At 42.3% G+C, this 21,060-nt stretch overlaps 1 protein-coding gene across 2 annotated transcripts in view; it reads left to right on the top strand.

Annotated features, from left to right (window-relative positions):
• The first annotated feature begins 397 nt into the window (after window positions 1–397).
• LOC106565807 (inositol hexakisphosphate kinase 2) overlaps window positions 398–21,060 on the top strand; it is a 33,332-nt gene continuing 12,669 nt past the window's right edge. For both annotated transcript variants that reach the window (XM_014133363.2, XM_014133362.2), the window contains exon 1: window positions 398–502. The gene's annotated coding sequence lies outside the window, so the exon portion shown is untranslated. The remainder of the gene's footprint in view (window positions 503–21,060) is intronic.

Genomic DNA, 21,060 nt, shown 5'->3' with positions numbered 1-21,060 from the left:
TATCCAATGTGTTAATTAGTTGAACATGTTTTTATTCCAACCTCGTGAAAGGGACAAACGGATACGTTTTCATGTTCCTCAAACACAACTTTATATCGACGGAGTGCGTTTGATTTGACGGCTTACACATGCGCAGTTCGGCGCGAGACGACCGTTAGACACAATGACGGGTTTCTACGATTGCGCTTAGATATCCAACGTCGCCATGACATCGCCTACAAGTGTGATCGGGGATTTCAATTGGAGAAGCAGTTTTAGCCTATCTTCATATTGTACTGTATTTGACATAGGTCTTCGCATAAATCAAAATAACTGGTTGCTATGGCATCGGGGAGAGGTCGTGCCGTCAACCAATCAGAGACGAATTCCCACGGTCTTTTAAACCAATGAAAATAGAACTCTGGGAATAGCGGAAATACATGAAACCCATAGTACCAATAAATGTTTTGCTCATACCGCGTGTTTATAGTGAATCTCGAGTTGATGATAGCCGAAAGCCAAGGTAAATATGTATTCATCGGTAAACACGGTTTATAACTTTTATGAGTTGATAATTCTGCCTGGCGGTAAATTAAGTAAATTCTACCAATATGCGTACAGAACCATTTCTGACTATTTTGCACGGCGACCTAACGTTAGCTAACTACCAAACTAAAGCTAACGGTACCCGCGCTAGAAGCACTAGCAGTAACCATAAAAGAACGTTGTGGATCAGTCCTAACACTTTCCAGCATTAACAAGAAAGTTTGCTAACATTGTTTTTCTAAGGCAGTGGTGGAAAAAGTACCCAATTGTCATACTTGAGTAAAAGTTAGGATGCCTTAATAGAAAATGACTCAAGTAAATTCACCCAGTAAAATACTACATAAGTAAAAGTCTAAAAGTATTTGATTTTAAATATACTTAAGTATCAAACGTAAATGTAATTACTGTAATATAATTAAATATCAAAATTATTAATAATTTCAAATTCCTCATTATGCAAACCAGTCAGCACACGTTTATATATATATATATATTTGTATTTTATTTACGGGTAACCAGGTGCACACTCCCAACACTCAGACATTAATTTACAAATGAAGCGTTTGTGTTTAGGTAGTCCACCAGATCAGAGGCAGTAGGGATATCAAGAGAACATCCCTGGTCAAGTGCAAGAATTTGACTATTTTCTTGTCAAAATGTAATGAGTACTTTTGGGTGTCAGGAAAAACGTATGAAGTAAAAAGTACATTATTTTCTTTAGGAATGTAGTGAAGTAAAAGTTGTCAAAAATATAAATAGTAAAGTACAGAAACTCCCAAAAACGACTTATGCTGTACTTTAAAGTATTTTTACTTAAGTACTTTACACCACTGTTCTAAGGCGATGTCAGAGACCAAGTTTCACTTACCTTAGACTCCCAATGTGTCCCAAAGCAAAGTTTCACTGTGTTTGACATTTCTCAACGCTCTCATAAAGAGTTTGTGTAACTTGGGTGCAAATGTGTTCCTCCAGTCTTTATTGTTAGGCCTGTAGTTTTGGAACAGTGACTTTCCATTTCACTGTCAACTCTGTGTCTGTGTGTGTGTGTGTGTGTGTGTGTGTGTGTGTGTGTGTGTGTGTGTGTGTGTGTGTGTGTGTGTTAAGAGAGGTCTCTGGTGGTGGTGTAGGCTTTGAGTCACAGAGCCATGTCTGTGGTTTTGAAGGATTACATTTTCTCTCACCAGAGCAAACACCTATAATTTGGAACCCGACTCAGGTTGCTTAGGTGCCCACTCTTTGATATACAGTACCAGTTAAAAGTTTGGACACACCTACTCATTCAAGGGTTTTAAATTATTTTTACTATTTTCTACATTGTAGAATAATAGTGAAGACATCAACTATGAAATAAAACATATGGAACCATGTAGTAACCAAAAAAAGTGTTAAACAAATCAAAATATATTTTGTATCTTAGATTTTTCAAAGTAGGCACCCTTTGCCTTGACAGCTTTGCACACTCTTGGCATTCTCTCAACCAGCTTCATGAGGAATGATTTTCCAACAGTCTTGAAGGAGTTCCCACATATGCTGAGCACTTGTTGGCTGCTTTTCCTTCACTCTGCGGTCCAACTCATCCCAAACCATCAGTAGCACATTAGAGGCTGCTGCCTATAGGCATAGACTAGAAATCACTGGCCACTTTAAGGAATGGAACACTAGGTACTTTAATAATGTTTACATATCTGGCATTACTCATCTCCTATGTATATACCGTATTCTATACTATTCTATGGTATCTTAGTCACTTAATGTTTACATATCTTGCATTATTCATATGTATATACTGTATTCTATACTATTCTACTGTATCTTAGTCCGTTCCGATCTGACATCGCTTGTCCATATTAGAGGTCGACCGATTAATTGGAATGGCTGATTAATTAGGGCCGATTTCAAGTTTTCATAACAATCGGTATTTTTGGCCACTGATTTGCAGATTCTTTTGTAATTTTTTTATTACATTTTTTATTTTTATATATAAATATTTTTTAACTAGGCAAGTCAGTTAAGGATGCATTTTTATTTTCAATGACGGCCTAGGAACGGTGGGTTAACTGCCTTGTTCAGGGGCAGAATGACAGATTTTTTTACCTTGTCAGCTTGGGGATGCAACCTTACGGTTAACTAGTCTAACCACCTGCTTTACATTGCACTCCATGAGGAGCCTGCCTGTTACGCGAATGCAGTAAGAAGCCAAGGTAAGTTGCTAGCAGCATTAAACTTATCTTATAAAAACAATTAATCATAATCACTAGTTAACTACACATGGTTGATGATATTACTAGTTTATCTAGCCTGTCCTGCGTTGCATATAATCGATGCGGTGCGCATTCGCGAAAAAGGTCTGTCGTTGCTCCAACTTGTACCTAACCATAAACATCAATGTCTTTCTTAAAATCAATACACAAGTATATATTTTAAAACCTGCATCTTAGTTAATATTGACTGCTAACATGAATTTCTTTTAACTAGGGAAAATGTGTCACCTCTGCAACAGAGTCAGGGTATATGCAGCAGTTTGGGCCGCCTGGCTCGTTGCGAACTGTGAAGACTATTTCTTCCTAACAAAGACCAAACGGGGGATGATTTAACAAAAGCGCATTTGCGAAAAAAGCACAATCGTTGCACGACTGTACCTAACCATAAACATCAATGCCTTTCTTAAAATCAATACACAGAAGTATATATTTTAAACCTGCATATTTAGCTAAAAGAAATCCAGGTTAGCAGTCAATATTAACCAGGTGAAATTGTCACTTCTCTTCCGTTCATTGCACGCAGAGTCAGGGTATATGCAACAGTTTGGGCCGCCTGGCTCGTTGCGAACTAATTTGCCAGAATTTTACGTAATTATGACATAACATTGAAGGTTGTGCAATGTAACAGGAACATTTAGACTTATGGATGCCTCCCGTTAGGTAAAATACGGAACGGTTCCGTATTTCACTGAAAGAATAAACGTGATAGTTTCCGGATTCGACCATATTAATGACCTAAGGCTCGTATTTCTGTGTGTTATTATGTTATAATTAAGTCTATGATTTGATAGAGCAGTCTGATTGAGCGATGGTAGGCAGCAGCAGGCTTGTAAGCATTCATTCAAAATAGCACTTTCGTGCGTTTTGCCAGAAGCCCTTCGCAATGCATTGCGCTGTTTATGACTTCCAGCCTATCAACTCCCAAGATTAGGCTGGTGTAACCAATATGAAATGGCTAGCTAGTTAGCCGGGTGCGCGCTAATAGCGTTTCAAACGTCACTCGCTCTGAGACTTGGAGTAGTTGTTTCCCTTGCTCAACATGGGTAACGCTGCTTCGAGGGTGGCTGTTGTCGATGTGTTCCTGGTTCGAGCCCAGGTAGGAGCGAGGAGAGGGACGGAAGCTATACTGTTACACTGGCAATACTAAAGTGCCTATAAGAACATCCAATAGTCAAAGGTATATGAAGTACAAATCGTATAGAGAGAAATAGTCCGATAATTCCTATAATAACTACAACCTAAAACTTCTTACCTGGGAATATTGAAGACTCATGTTAAAAGGAACCAACATCTTTCATACGTTCTCATGTTCTGAGCAAGGAACTTAAACGTTAGCTTTCTTACATGGCACATAATGCACTTTTACTTTCTTCTCCAACACTTTGTTTTTGCATTATTTAAACGAAATTGAACATGTTTCATTATTTATTTGAGGCTAAATTGATTTTATTGATGTATTATATTAAGTTAAAATAAGTGTTCATTCAGTATTGTTGTAATTGTCATTATTACAAATAAATAAATAAAGCGGCCGATTAATCGGCATCGGCTTTTTTGCTCCCTCAAATAATCGGTATCGGCGTAAAAAAAATAATCATAATCGGTCGACCTCTAGTCCATATGTATATAGTCTTACTTCATTCCTACTTAGATTTGTGTGTATTGGGTATATGTTGTGTAATTAGTTTGATATTACTTGTTAGATATTACTGCACTGTCGGCGCTAGATGCACAAGCATTTCGCTGCACCTGCAAGAACATCTGCTAATCACGTGTATGTGACCAATAACATTTTATTTTAATTGGGTTGAGGTCGGGTGATTGTGGAGGCCAGGTCATCTGATGCAGCACTCCATCACTCTCCTTGGTCAAATAGCCCTTCCAGAGCCTGGAGGTGTTTTTTGGGTCATTGTCCTGTTGAAAAACAAATGATAGTCCCATTAAGCTCAACCCAGATGGGATGGGGTATCACTTTAGAATGCTGTGGTAGCCATGCTGGTTAAGTGTGCCTTGAACCACACATGCGGAGATCATCCATCCATTCACCTACTGGTTGGAACGAGGATCTCAAATTTGGACTCAAGTTTTGGGCAGACATCAATCGGTCTAATGTCCATTGCTCGTGTTTCTTGGCCCAAGCAAGTCTCTTATTATTATTGGTGTCCTTTAGTAGTGGTTTCTTTGCAGAAATTCAACCATGAAGGCCTGATTCACGCAGTGTTCTCTGAGCAGTTGATGTTGAGATGTGTCTGTTACTTGAACTCTGTGAAGCATTTATTTGGGCTGCAATCTGAGTCTGCTGCAGAGGATAAGTTCATTAGAGAGTTACCAGAGGTAACTCTGGGTCTTCCTTTCTTGTGGTGGTCCTCATGAGAACCAGTTTAATCGTAGTGCTTGATGGTTTTTGCGACTACACTTGAAGGAACTTTACAAGTTCTTGACATTTTCTGTATTGACTGACCTTCATGTCTTCCAGTAATGATGGACTGTCATTTCCCTTTGCTTATTTGAGCTGTTCTTGCCATAATATGGACTTTGTCTTTTACCAAAAAGGGCTATCTTCTGTATACCCCTCTACCTTGTCACAACACAATTGATTGGCTCAAACGCATTAAGAAGGAAAGAAATTCCACAAATTAACTTTTAGCAAAGCACACCTGTTAATTGAAATGCATTCCAGATGACTACTTCATGAAGCTGGTTGAGAGAATGCCAAGCGTGTGCAAAGCTGTCGTTAAGGCAAACGGTGGCTACTTTGAAGAATCTCAAATATAAACACTTTTTTGGTTACTACATGATTCCATGTGTTATTTCATAGTTTTGATGTCTTCACTATTATTCTACAATGTAGAAAATAGTTGAAATAAAGAAAAACCCTTGAATGAGTAGGTGTGTCCAAACTATTGACTGGTACTGGAGATGGCCTAGTGAGTGCTTCTAATGTCTGACAAACCTGTCAAATAGTAGCCTAGTGAATGCTTCTAATGTCTGACAAACCTGTCAAATAGTAGCCTAATTTGTTCTTATCTGAACCTACACTGTAAGTGTAATTTTTCTTGGCTAATTGAAAAACAAGCTAGTTCTAAGAGCGTATTCATTTTGTATCAGTTTCTAATCAAACTGAAATTTGTCCTGGCTAGCACCTCATCATGATGTTAAACAGGCTGTCGTGTCTTTGGCATCATTAAAACTGAAGACTTATTTATCAAATAACTCTGTAATTATTATTACGCGATTAATCATATAACTGTAATTAACTAGGAAGTCGGGGCACCAAGGAAAATATTCAGATTACAAAGTTATAATTTTCCTAATATAACTTTCAGATATTTTAATATCTGATCAATTAGTCTTCGAATTAATGAATTATTATTTACCTCACGTTAGTCTCATTCCAAACGTCGTAAATTGTTGGTTATCTGCACGAACCCGGTCTTCACTATGAGTCATCCATTCATCAATTGTCTTAAAATCATTTATTTGCTAACTAGGTAATTCACAGAAATGCATAACAAACAGTAGATATGGTAACAAGGAAATGATAGAATGTGGGCTAAACCGGCATGGCGGCTTGTTAGACAAAAGGGGAGTGGGGGGTCAGCTGAGGAGGCACAACAGAGTTGATAATTATAACAATTGAAATGCTAATCCTTTGCACCTGAACGCTCACTCATTCGTGAATAATTGCAATCAATATATATATTTACGCTCAGTGTGTCGTTGGGATCTCTGTTGAAAAGTTTGTTTCTGTTGGAGAGTTTGTTCTCTCTCTCTCTCTCTCTCGTGGTTAGAATGGATAGTTCAGAGTGACATTCATTCATGTCGTTATAGGATAGATGTTTCGGCGGTTGTCGGTCTTCGCGTTCAGTGATACCGAATTCCTAGCTGCAGACTAGTAATTAATATCAAAGACTTGTTCTAATTCTGTCGGTATCGATAGTCTAAGAGTTTAACCACGTGGTATGGTTAAAAGTTCAGCAAGAGAAGTGCATGGTCTGCAACCTTTAGCCATCTCGTAATTGAGGAAAGCTTGGTCTCCTCTCAAACCTTGGTCCTCTCGTTATCGAGGTAAGCTGGTCTGGTGATATAAAACCCCCACCTAGGGACATAGAAAAAGGCTGTCTCATGACGCCAGGTCCTGTCTGTGCCCCTGGGGGCGTGCCAATGACTTAGTGAAACTTTAAACAGAAATACAATTCTCTCACATTAACATCATTACATAGCATCCCATCATCTCACAAATAGCTTCATCCTTATTCATTCATTTTATACAACAATTAGATGTAAGCCTCATAACTGAGGCTATTATATAAACAGCGTTATGGTAATGTAGCCGTATTGTCTCTCATGAGTTTCACAAAATTGTACCAAACGCACCAGTTCGTAGCTGGATTCTTCACCGATCTTTTATACATTCTCCAGAACATAAATATTGTTCGGACCTCCAGTTCTGTGAGGTGGAAGAAATTCCTTTGTTCTCTCTATGAAAACTCTCTCTCTATACTGTGGCCATGAGGAGATAGTCTCCTCCAGGAATTTACGACCTCTCTGACCACAGCAGCTTGGGTGTAGGAGACAGAGGGAGATGGTGCTCGCTGTGTCCAAAGAGGGCAACTTCATGACACAGGCCATTGACCCTGAGGGTTACTCACTTTAGATGATGTTCTTTTCCAGGCCTTACGTAAGGCATGTAGGGTATCCCTCAGAAATGAGAGACCTCCTCCCGGCAGTGACGTTAAGCCTTTCTCACCCTAACCCGAGCTATCTGTCCCTACAGCTAGCCAGCTACTGTGGTGATATGTTCCTGCACCTGTGGGGTAAATTTACTGTGTGGAAATTGAGGCCATGCTGCTGGTCTGATGACATGCTGGCCTTCCACTGGAGATGGATGGTCAAGACAGGAGAGGAAGGCTCTTTTTGCACATAGCTTCTCCGAGTAGTCCATGTGGCTCCAGTCCAATGCAAACTATCTCAAAAGGATGAGGTGTGAGGTGGGGGAAGTACAATTTGAGTTGGGACACTTTAAGTCGTGTGTGTTTGCAGTGTGTGTATGCGCTCTGTGCACCCACCTGTGTCCTCCTGAATGACAGGCATTTGACAACCTGCTGTGAGATGCCTTACCTCAGCCAACTCTATGACAAATATTTGGAGAGAGACAACCATGGATAGACACAGGCCATGTTTACCAGAAAACAGAACAGCAATTCTGTGGAAATGGTGGTTGTTACATAACCAGCCGATGGAACCTCTCCCTCCTTGGTCATCTGGCCTGGTACTGACCCAACCTTCAGAACCCTGCCTTCCTCCTGTCTTGCCCTCATTCTTCCTTCCCTCAGACTTCCTGGGGGGTTCCAAGAACTAGCCACTCTGTGGTTCTGCATAGCAGCGAAATCAATCTGACAAGGCAAGGCGTGTTGGAGAGTGCTGCTGACAACCTGTCCATATCTCATAGTGGGGTGATGGCAGGTTGGGATGGGAAGAAGACCCATGGAAATTTCAGTGTTCCTCTGATGCGTACAGTAGGTTATAAGAAACTGGCCTAATGAATAGCTTTAAACAGGCCCAATAGCAGATGTCCATTATAACCATGATCAGGCCTAGGCTATGTTCCGATGAGTTGTTGGTTGGTTGCATTAGAATTTGCTGCCTCTTAAATGACAGGTTTAATAGCTAGCCATTAATGTGTTATATCATGATGGAACAAACACCCACTGGGCTAATCTTGCCATGTCTGTCCTTCATAGATTAGTGTGGTTTGGCTCCCCTCAACCAAAGGCATGTTTTGCTATTTTATTATTGCAGGCATTGTCAAGGTTGAGACACCTCTGGTCCTGGACATTTCACCTGTTTAAATGTTTTTATTCTAGTCTGTCATTTGGCTGAGAGGGAAAGAAACACGCGTCTTACATTGTCAGCATCACTCTCGTATGACGATTGCAGAGTTGGCTGGAGGCCACAATTCCCTACCCCATTAGCACGACCCTGGTCCTCCCCTCCACCCTCCTTTCCCAGACCCACAGTGTCTGCTGTGAGTCACTCAGCCCCTGTTAATCTGAGATCCCTCTGAAGTTTGGGCTCACTCACTCACACACTCACACACACACTCACACACTCACACACACACTCACACACTCACACACTCACACACTCCTGTCCCGCTGGCTCTGTGATTACTGGGGTTTAGTGGGTTGGGCAAACACTTGGAGTGGGGCGGGGTAAGGGTTAGCCCCGTAGCAACAGGATGAAAATGGCAGAGACATCGAAAGGACAGGATAAATTTACACATTCACTCATTTGCCCTAATATGGCTCTGCTCACACACCAATTTATGTAGCCTAAGCCATCAGAGACATTCAGTCACATATCCTTAATAAGCTTTCTAAACACAGACAGATGACCTTAATACTTTAATATAGCCTAGTCCAATTCTATAATTATTCTTTTGCCTAGCTTTAATGCAGAGTTTCCCAAACTAGGGGTCGAAACCCCATGTGGGGTCGCCTGATTTTTAAAAGGGGATCGTGAGAAAAATAAATAAGTGGTTGTAGTAAACAGAGCGGTTTCTATTTACCTTCCTACAAATGTGGCGCTGTCCTGTGAACTATTTAAGTTACAAAATATTATCAACCCATCACTGAAAGAGAAGACTCTCAGGAACACATACAGTATGTGTCTTCTCTTTTCCTCTACAATGCCCACAAGCGTAATTAGAACACAGTGGACAAGACTAGGTGCTAAATCAGTGGAGGAACAAAAACATAATGAATGACATGGAACTCTATTCCACATCAAGTAGCTGACGCAAGCAGTAAAATTAGATTTAAAAAAAACACCTCATGGAACAGCAGGGACTGTGAAGCAACACAAACATTGGCACAGACACATGCATACACACACACGATAACATACGCACTATACATACACATGGATTTAGTACTGTAGATGTGGAGTAGGGGCCTGAGGGCACACAGTGTGTTGTGAAATCTGTGAATGTATTGTAATGTTTTAAAACTGTATAAACTGCCTTCATTTTGCTGGACCCCAGGAAGAGTATCTGCTGCTTTGGCAGCAGCTATTGGGGATCCATAATAAATACACATGATGCACATATTCTGTCAAAAGTACTGTCAGACTGATTTGTAATAGACTGCCGTGTGTGTATTAAACTTCTGGGGGTTTTTTTTTTGTTTTTTTTTACTTGTGAGGTCATTTTTATTTATTTAATCAAAATGGGGTCGGGGCCAAAAGTTTGGGAACCCCTGCTTTAATATCTTTCACACTCTTGTTGACTGACAGATTAAACTAGTGATGGACAGATTGAGAGAGAGATTTGGTATTCGCTTTAGGCTGGCCTATTCTAGGACTGTGTGGATCATATGAAATCAGATCTGACAACTGAGCCATATCTGATATTATCTATGCACACACACTCTGTCTTCTGCCAGGATGGGAGGGGGTTTCCCTGCCCCTGAGAGGGAGGGGACTGGGGAGACTAAAGCCCTTCTGGAGGGACACTATGGCTTTATTTGTGCACCATCAACTCTAAACCAAGGAGTGACACTGCCAGGAAAAGCAATAACTCCCTCCATACCTCTGATAGTCCAACATTTTAACTGCCAATCATCATTCCCTTCATAGGTCACAGACAGTCAGTAATTTGGACACTGACTGTTATGTAAAGTGTATGTTCCCTGTGGCTCAGTTGGTAGAGCATGGTGTGTGCAACGCCAGGGTTGTGGGTTCAATTCCCATGGGGGGCCAGTACAAAAAATAAATGCATGAAATGTATGCATTCACTACTGTAAGTCGCTCTGGATAAGAGCGTCTGCTAAATGACTAAAATGTAAAAAGTAAAATGTATGTTGGTGTCTTGTTAAGTGCATGAATCATATCCTAACCTCTGCTCTTTTGTTGTCTTGCCCTGTAGTGCTTAGCCTAGGGTCATTCCATGTCATTTCAGCAAGCCATGACACCTACCATCTCTGATTTTTCTGAAATAATTTCTGTAGTTAGAAACAGACAATTATTTTTCAGGAATGTTTATCTTATCCAAGTTTAATTTGAATTAGCCTTTTTATTTTTTTATTTACAGGATTCACATAATATTCAACAAATTATAGTACCCAACATCTGATTTGGACCAAACTTCTTCCTACCATTGAGTAAGACATGAGAAATCCAATAAAATGGTCAAAAGCCATCCATGGAACCCCCACATCCCATGCAAATCCCACCCCAATAACCAGTATACAGGATCTGTTCTCTATGTTTGACACGTTAATATGGAGCTGCGGCTTGGAGTATTGCTTCTTCAATATTTGTATCTGTGAATCTGGTAATGTTTGTTTTCCTCTGTTAGAGAAATTAGCCATTGAAGTCGCTTGCATTATTTACCATAAATCAGTGCGACAGTACCATGTTTTGCCACTAGATGCCACTGTTTCTGCTACCACACCCTTTTATACATTTTCCAGGTTTATTAAATGAGTCAACATTTTCTTTGCAACTTTGGGTAGAAAACCAATCGCTTTTGCTCATGGTTAAAGTATATTGTGTGGTCAAGCCAGTCCTCCATGAAAGCAATTCAGTTTGTCCTTCTCTTAGCAATGTAATGAATCAACCCAACTCTCCTTGAATAGTCCAACAAATGGAAGCTCTCTGAGGGCTATCCATATGGTGCAATTCTCATATGAATAATTTCCCTACAAGCCTATGGAGAAATTGGCTAGTGACTAACCCTAATAAAAAAAATAATACAATTATAAACATTTTACATTTTAGTCATTTAGCAGACGCTCTTATCCAGAGCGACTTACAGTAGTGAATGCATACATTTCATACATATTTTTTTTCTGTGCTAAACCATTGCATGGAAGTCATGTTTGTTAATACAATTATTAGAAAACATCTCTCTCTCTCTCTCTCATATATATATATATATATATATATGATTTGTGACATTTAACATGTCACATATACAGTGTGTATTTGGGACTTTTACTGTTGAAGAGACCATAACATTGAAACCATTAGAACTGCTGTAGCCTAATGGTTTGCTTGTTCACGGGAATGGTCTAACTAATCCATACTTTTTTTGAAGGACATAGAGGGTCTGTTTCCTGGACAATCATTAAGCCAAAGAGAATGACAAACTGAATTGCTTTCATGGAGGATTGGCTTGAATTGTGAGGATGAGCATACAATCTATTTTCATCATGAGCAACAGCTATTGGTTTTCAAACCAACATTGCAAAGAAAATGTTGTGATCCATTTAAACAAAAACGAGACCTCCAACATGGATAAAAGGGTGTGGTGGCAATTAGAAGGAGCAGCGGCATCTAGTGAGCAAAACTTGGTACTTTCACACTCATTTATGGTAACTAATGCAAGTGATTTCGATGGCTAATTTCTCTGAACAGGGGAAAAATAACAACCAGATTTACAGGGAATACATTACAAAGAAACAATACTCTAAGCAGCAGCTCCATACTACTTGTCAAACATGGAGAACTAATACTGGTTGTTGGGGTGGGATTGGCATGAGGGGCCCGTGGGTGGCTTTTGATCGTTTTATTGGATTCCTCATGTCTTACTCATTGTTAAGAAAAATGAATGTCCAAATCGGATGTTGGGTACTATATTTATTGAAGATTCTATGAATCCTATAAATAAAAATGACCAATTTGGGTGGAATCAATTAGCTTAATTCTAAGATGTAATTATATTTTAACAAAATAGTGTTTCAGGAATGCTAATCTTAACTACAGAAAGGATTTCAGAACAATCTGAGATGGTGGGTGTCAAAATCCCACTTTCTTGTGCTTTTTAAGGCGGAATGACTCGCTAGTTGTTAAGAAGCATAGTTGGCTATATAAGGCTGACGTGTGCTATATAAGGCTCCATAAGTGACTGTTATGCCAGGGAAATCGGTTAGATTGAGTGAGAGGGAGGGAGGCCCTGGTATTTGTCCTTGAGAGTACACAAGCGTGGCTCCGTTCCATAGTAACAGCCGAGTCGTTGGAACCTGCTTTGTTAGGTAGAGTATGCAGGAGGTGTAGGAAAGACCATGGCAGAATCCTGTCCTGGTGCCAACTTGCCTACATTCCTCCCTCTACTCCACCCTACCTTACCCTACTCCACCCCCTTCTCTCTCTCTCTGGCACCCTATTGCTCTAATTAGAATCTGATGCACTTTTGTTGAAGGATTACTGCCTTATATTGAGCCTGGGATCTCATTTTCACTGGTTTATTATAACATACTCTGGCACAATGGCTGTCTCTTTCTCCCACTCTGGCTCTCTCCACTTGTCCTATTTTGCTATGATAGGGTCAGGCTGATCCCTCCTGTTTTCTTCAGCTGGGGATCACGTGCAGCACATCACCCAGAGAATTATGGACTTGAAGAGTATGAAGGGATTTGAGACTGCAAAGGGGTTTAGTCACAGATTGTGGAATCAGGGAAGTGCAAAGTAGTGATGTTGAGGGATTGTAAAAGGTGCACAATACAGAAATCGCTCTGCTATTTCCTGGTTGCTAAAATTCTAATAATTCCTAATTTCAGTTTGTGACAAAACAAGCAAGTAGTGTAGAGAATCAGTGTACCATCTAAACCGCTGTGAAATATATTTTCCATAACCCAAAATATTGTATTTTCACCTGTTTTGAAGCTGGTGTACAAAACCGAAAGTAAGACGCAAAAAACAAAACTTAAGCACGGGAAGCATAGAAATAGCGCACATAGAACAGATCTACCGCTTCTTAGACTTGATTTCAATGAGAATGACTGATCTATAACTAACATTTCTATGTGAATTTGGTTAAGTTACCCAAAAAGTTAGATATTGCAGCTTTAAGGGGTCGATGGGGACAGAGGAATTGTATTGAGAGGGAGTGGTGATAATGGTGGAGAGAAGGTAAAAATGACTAGGGCTACTATTTACTCTCTCATCATCAATCTGACACACTCACACACTGACCATATTCCAGCTCCCCACTTATTGGCACAGACCTTGAATTGTAAATTACTTTTATGTTTAAGATATGGAAAATGTCTATGCAAATTGCAAATCTCTCAGCTGATCTGAATCTGTTGTAAAGTAGGCTACTTGTAGGGTTTGTTATTGCACATATTTTCAGTCTGTATGTGGATGTATTCATCTATTTAGCTGCCTGTAAGAATGTAGGCTATAGGGTTTGTTTACTGAATATGTGTGTGTGTGTGTGTGTCTTGCTCCATCAGAACGCTTTCTTCAGTGACTCAGGCTGCAGTACTTTTCCACTGTGCTCTGCAGCTTTCTGTCTGCTGTGGGACTCAGTGGCCTGCTCATTGGACCAGGCCCAGTTTCCCCATCAACACCCACTCAGGGGCCTTCATCACACCCATCACCCAATCCACTGGCTGGCCAGCTCACCTCAACAGCCAGCTAGACACCCCGTCTCTCAAACCATCAGACACTGCTCTTCCTTTCTGATAGTGATTCAGCAAGCGATGCAGATGGAGAGTTTTGGCTGGGCGGGTTCATTAGACAGAGGCGAGGGAGGGCTACCTCTGTGATCTATCCAGACACACATGCACTCTCCCTCAAGTGTTCACACAAGCACTGCAATGCAGAACCATGGCACAAATTGTTTGTCAGGACACCAAAACACACTGTTCTCCTGCCTAAATAACTTCTATCAACAGCCTGCTTCACTGCCCACACTTGTTTTAAAAACACACACTGACTAATGACTATGCATCTGAAGCAAAAACCTATTATCAACATGAAGCCACAGCAGCCTAATAACCCACCTACATCAGACCACCAATGCTGTTTCCCAACAATTGGGCTGTTTTTAGTGTGTGAGGGTGCACTGTGCAGGATCTTGACTTAAGTATTGCGTTTCCAGGGTGAGAGCAGATTCCAGCCCTCAGTCACCCTGCAATGATCATATTTCCTATTTTAATATGATCATATTTCCAAGTGGAGCTTTAAAAGCCAAGCTTGAATGGCCCAAAGGCAGCCTGTCCAGACTCTCTTGCTCTCCTTCTCTCCAGAGAAGTAATTTTCCCTTTTCAACCCTCTCCCCATCGTTTTCCATCTTCTCCATGTTGCTTTCCTTTGGTTTACCTGGGCCTCTAGTCCTGTTAGTGTCTGATACACAGCAGATAGGTGGACGGTGTTGATAGGCTACTTGTACTGACTGGCTCTCCTTTTCTGGTCATGAACAAAGGACAACATGCATGCAGGACAACGTGAACGAAGTGCATGGGTCCTAAGGAGAGCCAATCCTTGGCTACGTGCATGGATGGGATGTTTGCGTCAGTGGTGGTGGCATTTCTTTGTGTTTGTCAGCGCTCAGGCTTTTAATAGCATGTGATAAGGTGTGTGACTGCTGATATTTAGGGCGAGAGGTGTGTGTGTGTGTGAGAGAGCGGTTATATTTAGTGTTGATGAGCCATAAGGCATGTGTACACCCATCCTCTCACCTCACGTGTGGTGAGATGAGATCTCTGGGTGTGGAAATCTCAGGAAGGCTGGTGCACACACACCAACTTGACACATCGAACCTACAGAAGGGTTGGTTGCTTAGCAACAACACGGACATGTGCGCAACTGGGGAAAAACAGAGTTGTCTTAGATTGTTGTCAACATGTGAAATATATTTAGCCTCCAATGTTTGTTTATTAAAAACATAAATACATTGAGCACTTGTCTCTCAAATGCATCATTATAGTTGTTGGTTAGCTAGTTTGTGAATTTTTGCCATATTAGCATTGACATAAAATCAGTCAAAACACCTCAAGACGTGGTATCAAGAACAAGATGAAACTAGCTGAAATGAGCCACTTAAAGTTAGGTAGTTTCTTGTCATTGTTGCTATCTATCTAGTCATCCAGAATCACAACCGACTTATGCCACATTGAAGTGTGCAAATCGTTTTCGTGATGTTGTCAGCTAACCCATGTATGCCGTGGTGTCAGGGCTCTATGCTGACCTTTTCGACAAGGAGCACATTTTGAAAAATGTAGGTGAACACATATTTAGGAGCACAGCGAAAAATATTTAAGGGTAATAAAGCTAGAATCCTTAATATTTTTCTTAAAATACCAGGTCATACAGCAAAATATTTAGGTGCATATGGGAGTAAAATGGTCGCACTGTAGAGCCCTGGGAGTCAAGTTGACAGGAGAGAGATGCCTCTCCACAGAAGAAGACCCTATTGACCTGCTGGCTCAGGCTATGTTGTGGTTAAGGCCTTCATTTCCATTGCAAAGATGCTATGAGGCTGCGCATCCCTGGCCACTGTATGGAAATGGCTTGACACAACATTCAAACATAAACAAATCATACACCCACTACAGGTATGCTAGATCCCTGTAACCTTGCCCTGTTTATGAACAGATGCTGCTTTCTGGGTTCTTGGACACTGACTGAACACTGAGGAGTGGGGTGGAGCCAACATCCGTTTACCCCTAGCAGCAGGGGGCAATGGCTAAACTAGTGGAAAGAGGCTCTGTCGCGCAAACCCTTGCACCACTGATCAGTGTGTTCAGGTGCTGTCCTTTTAATAACAAATATTTAAACTCTCAGCAAATTGAAACAACGTACTTGAGGAGAAGCGCACTGCATTACAAAATTAGATTATTTTCAAAGCAAATATATTTATTACATTTTGTTCCAAAGACTGCTTTCAAAGACTCAAACAATGAGGGGTGTGTCCTCCAGTCCAGACAGCCTTAACTGGGGCCAGTGATGCAATTCTGCTATCCTGGTTACCGGCAGGATATGAAGTCAGGGTGGGAACTAGGGCTGGGCGATATGGAGAAAATGCAGTACCAGTCAAGAGTGGACACCTACTCATTCCTGTGTTAAAAAAAATAAAAATGTTTTTCTATTTTTTTATATTGTAGGATAATAGTGAAGACATCAAAACTATGAAATAACACATGGAATCATGTAGTAACCAAAAAAGTGTCAAACAAATCAAAGTATATTTGAGATTCTTTAAATACCTCCCTTTGCCTTGATGACAGCTTTGGACATTCTTGGCATTCTCTCAACTAGCTTCACATGGAATGCTTTTCCAACAGTCTTGAAGGAGTTCCCACATATGCTAAGCACTTGTTGGCTGCTTTTCCTTCACTCTGCGGTCCAACTCATCCCAATTGGGTTGAGGTTGGGTGATTGTGGAGGCCAAGTCATCTGATGCAGCACTCCATCACTCTCCCTCTTGGTCAAATTGCCCTTACACAGCCTGGAGGTGTTGGGTCATTGTCCTGTTGAAAAACAAATGATAGTCCCACTAAGTGCAAACCAGATGGGATGGCGTATCGCTGTGGTAGCCATGCTGGTTAAGTGTGCCTTGAATTCTAAATAAATCACTGACAGTCTCACCAGCAAAGCACCATCGCACCTCCATGCTTCACAGTGGGAACCACACATCCAGAGATCACCCGTTCAACCTACTCTGCACCTCACAAAAATCTCAAATTTGGAAAATCAGACCAATGAACAGATTTCCACCGGTCTAATGTCCATTGCTCGTGTTTCTTGGCCCAAGCAAGTCTCGTCTTCTTATTGGTGTTCTTTAGTAGTGGTTTCTTTGTAGCAATTTGACCATGAAGGCCTGACTCACACAGTCTCCTCTGAACAGTTGATGTTGTCTGTTACTTGAACTCTGAATAATTTATTTGAGCTGCAATTTCTGAGGCTGATAACTCTCTTTAAAATGGCGCCGAAAGAAATGGCAGCAGTTTTACAGGCGCCCAACCAATTGTGCTATTATGTGGGGGTTTTTTTTCGTGTTATTTGTAACTTATTTTGTACATGTTTCTGCCACCGTATCGTACGGCAAAAAAGAGCTTCTGGATATTTACATTTACATTTTAGTCATTTAGCAGACGCTCTTATCCAGAGCGACTTACAAATTGGTGGATTCACCTTATGATATCCAGTGGAACAACCACTTTACAATAGTGCATCTAAATCTTTTAAGGGGGGGTTAGAAGGATTACTTTATCCTATCCTAGGTATTCCTTAAAGAGGTGGGGTTTCAGGTGTCTCCGGAAGGTGGTGATTGACTCCGCTGTCCTGGCGTCGTGAGGGAGCTTGTTCCACCATTGGGGTGCCAGAGCAGCGAACAGTTTTGACTGGGCTGAGCGGGAACTGTGCTTCCTCAGAGGTAGGAAGGCGAGCAGGCCAGAGGTGGATGAACGCAGTGCCCTTGTTTGGGTGTAGGGCCTGATCAGAGCCTGAAGGTACGGAGGTGCCGTTCCCCTCACAGCTCCGTAGGCAAGCACCATGGTCTTGTAGCGGATGCGAGCTTCAACAGGAAGCCAGTGGAGAGAGCGGAGGAGCGGGGTGACGTGAGAGAACTTGGGAAGGTTGAACACCAGACGGGCTGCGGCATTCTGGATGAGTTGTAGGGGTTTAATGGCACAGGCAGGGAGCCCAGCCAACAGCGAGTTGCAGTAATCCAGACGGGAGATGACAAGTGCCTGGAATAGGACCTGCGCCGCTTCCTGTGTGAGGCAGGGTCGTACTCTGCGAATGTTGTAGAGCATGAACCTACAGGACACCTGCATGAACCTACAGGATATCAGGACAGCGATCACTCACCTCGGATTAGACTAAGATTTTTTCTACAACAAGGAGGACGCACAGGACATTCTCCAAACGCCCAACAGGGCCGACATCACCGTTATTTGCAAGAGGAAGCGGCGCAGGTACAGAGGACAAAGAGCCGGATGCCTCGTCAGGACCCGGAGAAAGCTGCCGTTACCGTCAATACTACTCGCCAACGCGCAATCATTGGACAATAAATTAGACGAGGTACGATCACGAATATCCTACCAACGGGACATCAAAAACTGTAATATCCTATGTTTCACGTAATCGTGGCTAAATGACGACATGGATATTCAGCTAGCTGGATATACTCTGTACCGGCAAGATAGAACAGCACACTCCGGTAAGACGGGTGGCGGTCTGTACATATTTGTAAACAACAGCTGGTGCACGAAATCTAAGGAAGTCTCTAGATTTTGCTCGCCTGAAGTAGAGTATATTGTGATAAATTGCAGGCCACACTACTTGCCTAGAGGGTTTTCAGCTATACTTTTCGTGGCTGTTTATTTACCACCACAGACAGATGCTGGCACTAAAGCTCTACAAAGCTCTCCCTCGCCCTCCATTTGGTAAATCCGACCACAACTCTAGCCTCCGGATTCCTGCTTACAAGCAAACTTTAAAGCAGGAAGCACCATAAAGCACTATAAAAAAGTGGTCAGATGAGGCAGATGCTAAACTACAGGACTGTTTTGCTATCACAGACTGGAATGTTCCGGGATTCTTCCGATGGCATTGAGGAGTGCACCACATCAGTCACTGGCTTTATCAATAAGTGCATCGAGGATGTCGTCCCCATAGTGACTCTACGTACATACCCCAACCAGAAGCCATGGATTACAGGCAACATTCGCACTGAGCTAAAGGGTAGAGCTGCCGCTTTCAAGGTGCAGACTCTAACCCGGAAGTTTACAAGAAGTTTATAAGAAATCCTGCTATGCCCTGCGACGAACCATCAAACAAGAAAAGCGTCAATACAGGGCTAAGATTGAATCATACTACACCGGCTCCGACGCTTGTCTTATGTGTCAGGGCTTGCAAACTATTACAGACTACAAAGGGAAGCACAGCCACGAGCTGCCCAGTGACACGAGCCTACCAGACGAGCTAAATCACTTCTATGCTCGCGTCGAGGCAAGCAACACTGAGGCATGGATGAGAGCATCAGCTGTTCCGGACGACTGTGTGAACACGCTCTCCGTAGCTGACGTGAGTAAGACCTTTTTAAACAGGTCAACATACACAAGGCTGTGGGGCCAAACGGATTACCAGGATGGGTGCTCCGGGCATGTGCTGACCAACTGGCAGGTGTCTTCACTGACATTTTCAACATGTCCCTGATTTAAGTCTGTAATAGCAACATGTTTCAAGCAGACCACCATAGTCCCTGTGCCTGAGAACACAAAGGCAACCTGCCTAAATGACTACCGACCCGTAGCACTCACGTCCGTAGCCATGAAGTGCTTTGAAAGGCTGGTAATGTCTCAAATCAACACCATTATCCCAGAAACCCTAGACCCAGTCCAATTTGCATACCACCCAAACAGATCCACAGATGATGCAATCTCTATTGCACTCCACACTGCCCTTTCTCACCTGGACAAAAGGAATAGTTATGTGAGAATGCTATTCATTGACTACAGCTCAGCATTCAACACCATAGTACCCTCAAAGCTCATCACTAAGCTAAGGATCCTGGGACTAAAGACCTCCCTCTGCAACTGGATCCTGGACTTCCTGACAGGTCGCCCCCAGACGGTGAGGATAGGTAGCAACACATCTGCCACGCTGATCCTCAACACTGGAGCTCCCCAGGGGTGCGTGCTTAGTCCCCTGCTGTACTCCCTGTTCACCCACGATTGCATGGCCAGGCACGACTCCAACACCATTAAGTTTGCAGACGACACAACAGTGGTAGACCAGATCACCGACAATGACGAGACAGCCTATAGGGAGGAAGTCAGAGACCTGGCCGGGTGGTGCCAGAATAACAACCTATCCCTCAACGTAACCAAGACTAAGGAGATGATTGTGGACTACAAAAAAAGGAGGACCGAGCACGCCCCCATTATCATCGACGGGGCTGCAGTGGAGCAGGTTGAGGGCTTCAAGTTCCTTGGTGTCCAGATCAACAACAAACTAGAATGGTCCAAACACACCAAGACAGTCGTGAAGATGGCACGACAAAGCCTATTCGCCCTCAGGAAACTAAAAAGATTTGGCATGGGTCCTGAGATCATCAAAAGGTTCTACAGCTGCAACATCAAGAACATCCTGACTGGTTGCATCACTGCCTGGTACGGCAATTGCTCAGCCTCTGACCGCAAGGCACTACAGAGGGTGGCGCATACGGCCCAGTACATCACTGGGGCTAAGCTGCCTGCCATCCAGGACCTCTACACCAGGCGGCGTCAGAGGAAGGCCCTAAAAATTGTCAAAGACCCCAGCCACCCCAGTCATAGACTGTTCTCTCTACTACCGCATGGCAAGCGGTACCGGAGTGCCAAGTCTAGGACAAAAAGGCTTCTCAACAGTTTTTACCCCCAAGCCATAAGACTCCTGAACAGGTAATCAAATGGCTACCTGGACTATTTGCATTGTGTGCCCCCCCAACCCCTCTTTTATGCTGCTGCTACTCTCTGTTTATCATATATGCATAGTC

Source organism: Salmo salar, chromosome ssa12 (assembly GCF_905237065.1).
Source record: "Salmo salar chromosome ssa12, Ssal_v3.1, whole genome shotgun sequence".
Classification (NCBI taxonomy): Eukaryota; Metazoa; Chordata; class Actinopteri; order Salmoniformes; family Salmonidae; genus Salmo; species Salmo salar.
This window is presented reverse-complemented; position numbering and strand designations above follow the sequence as displayed.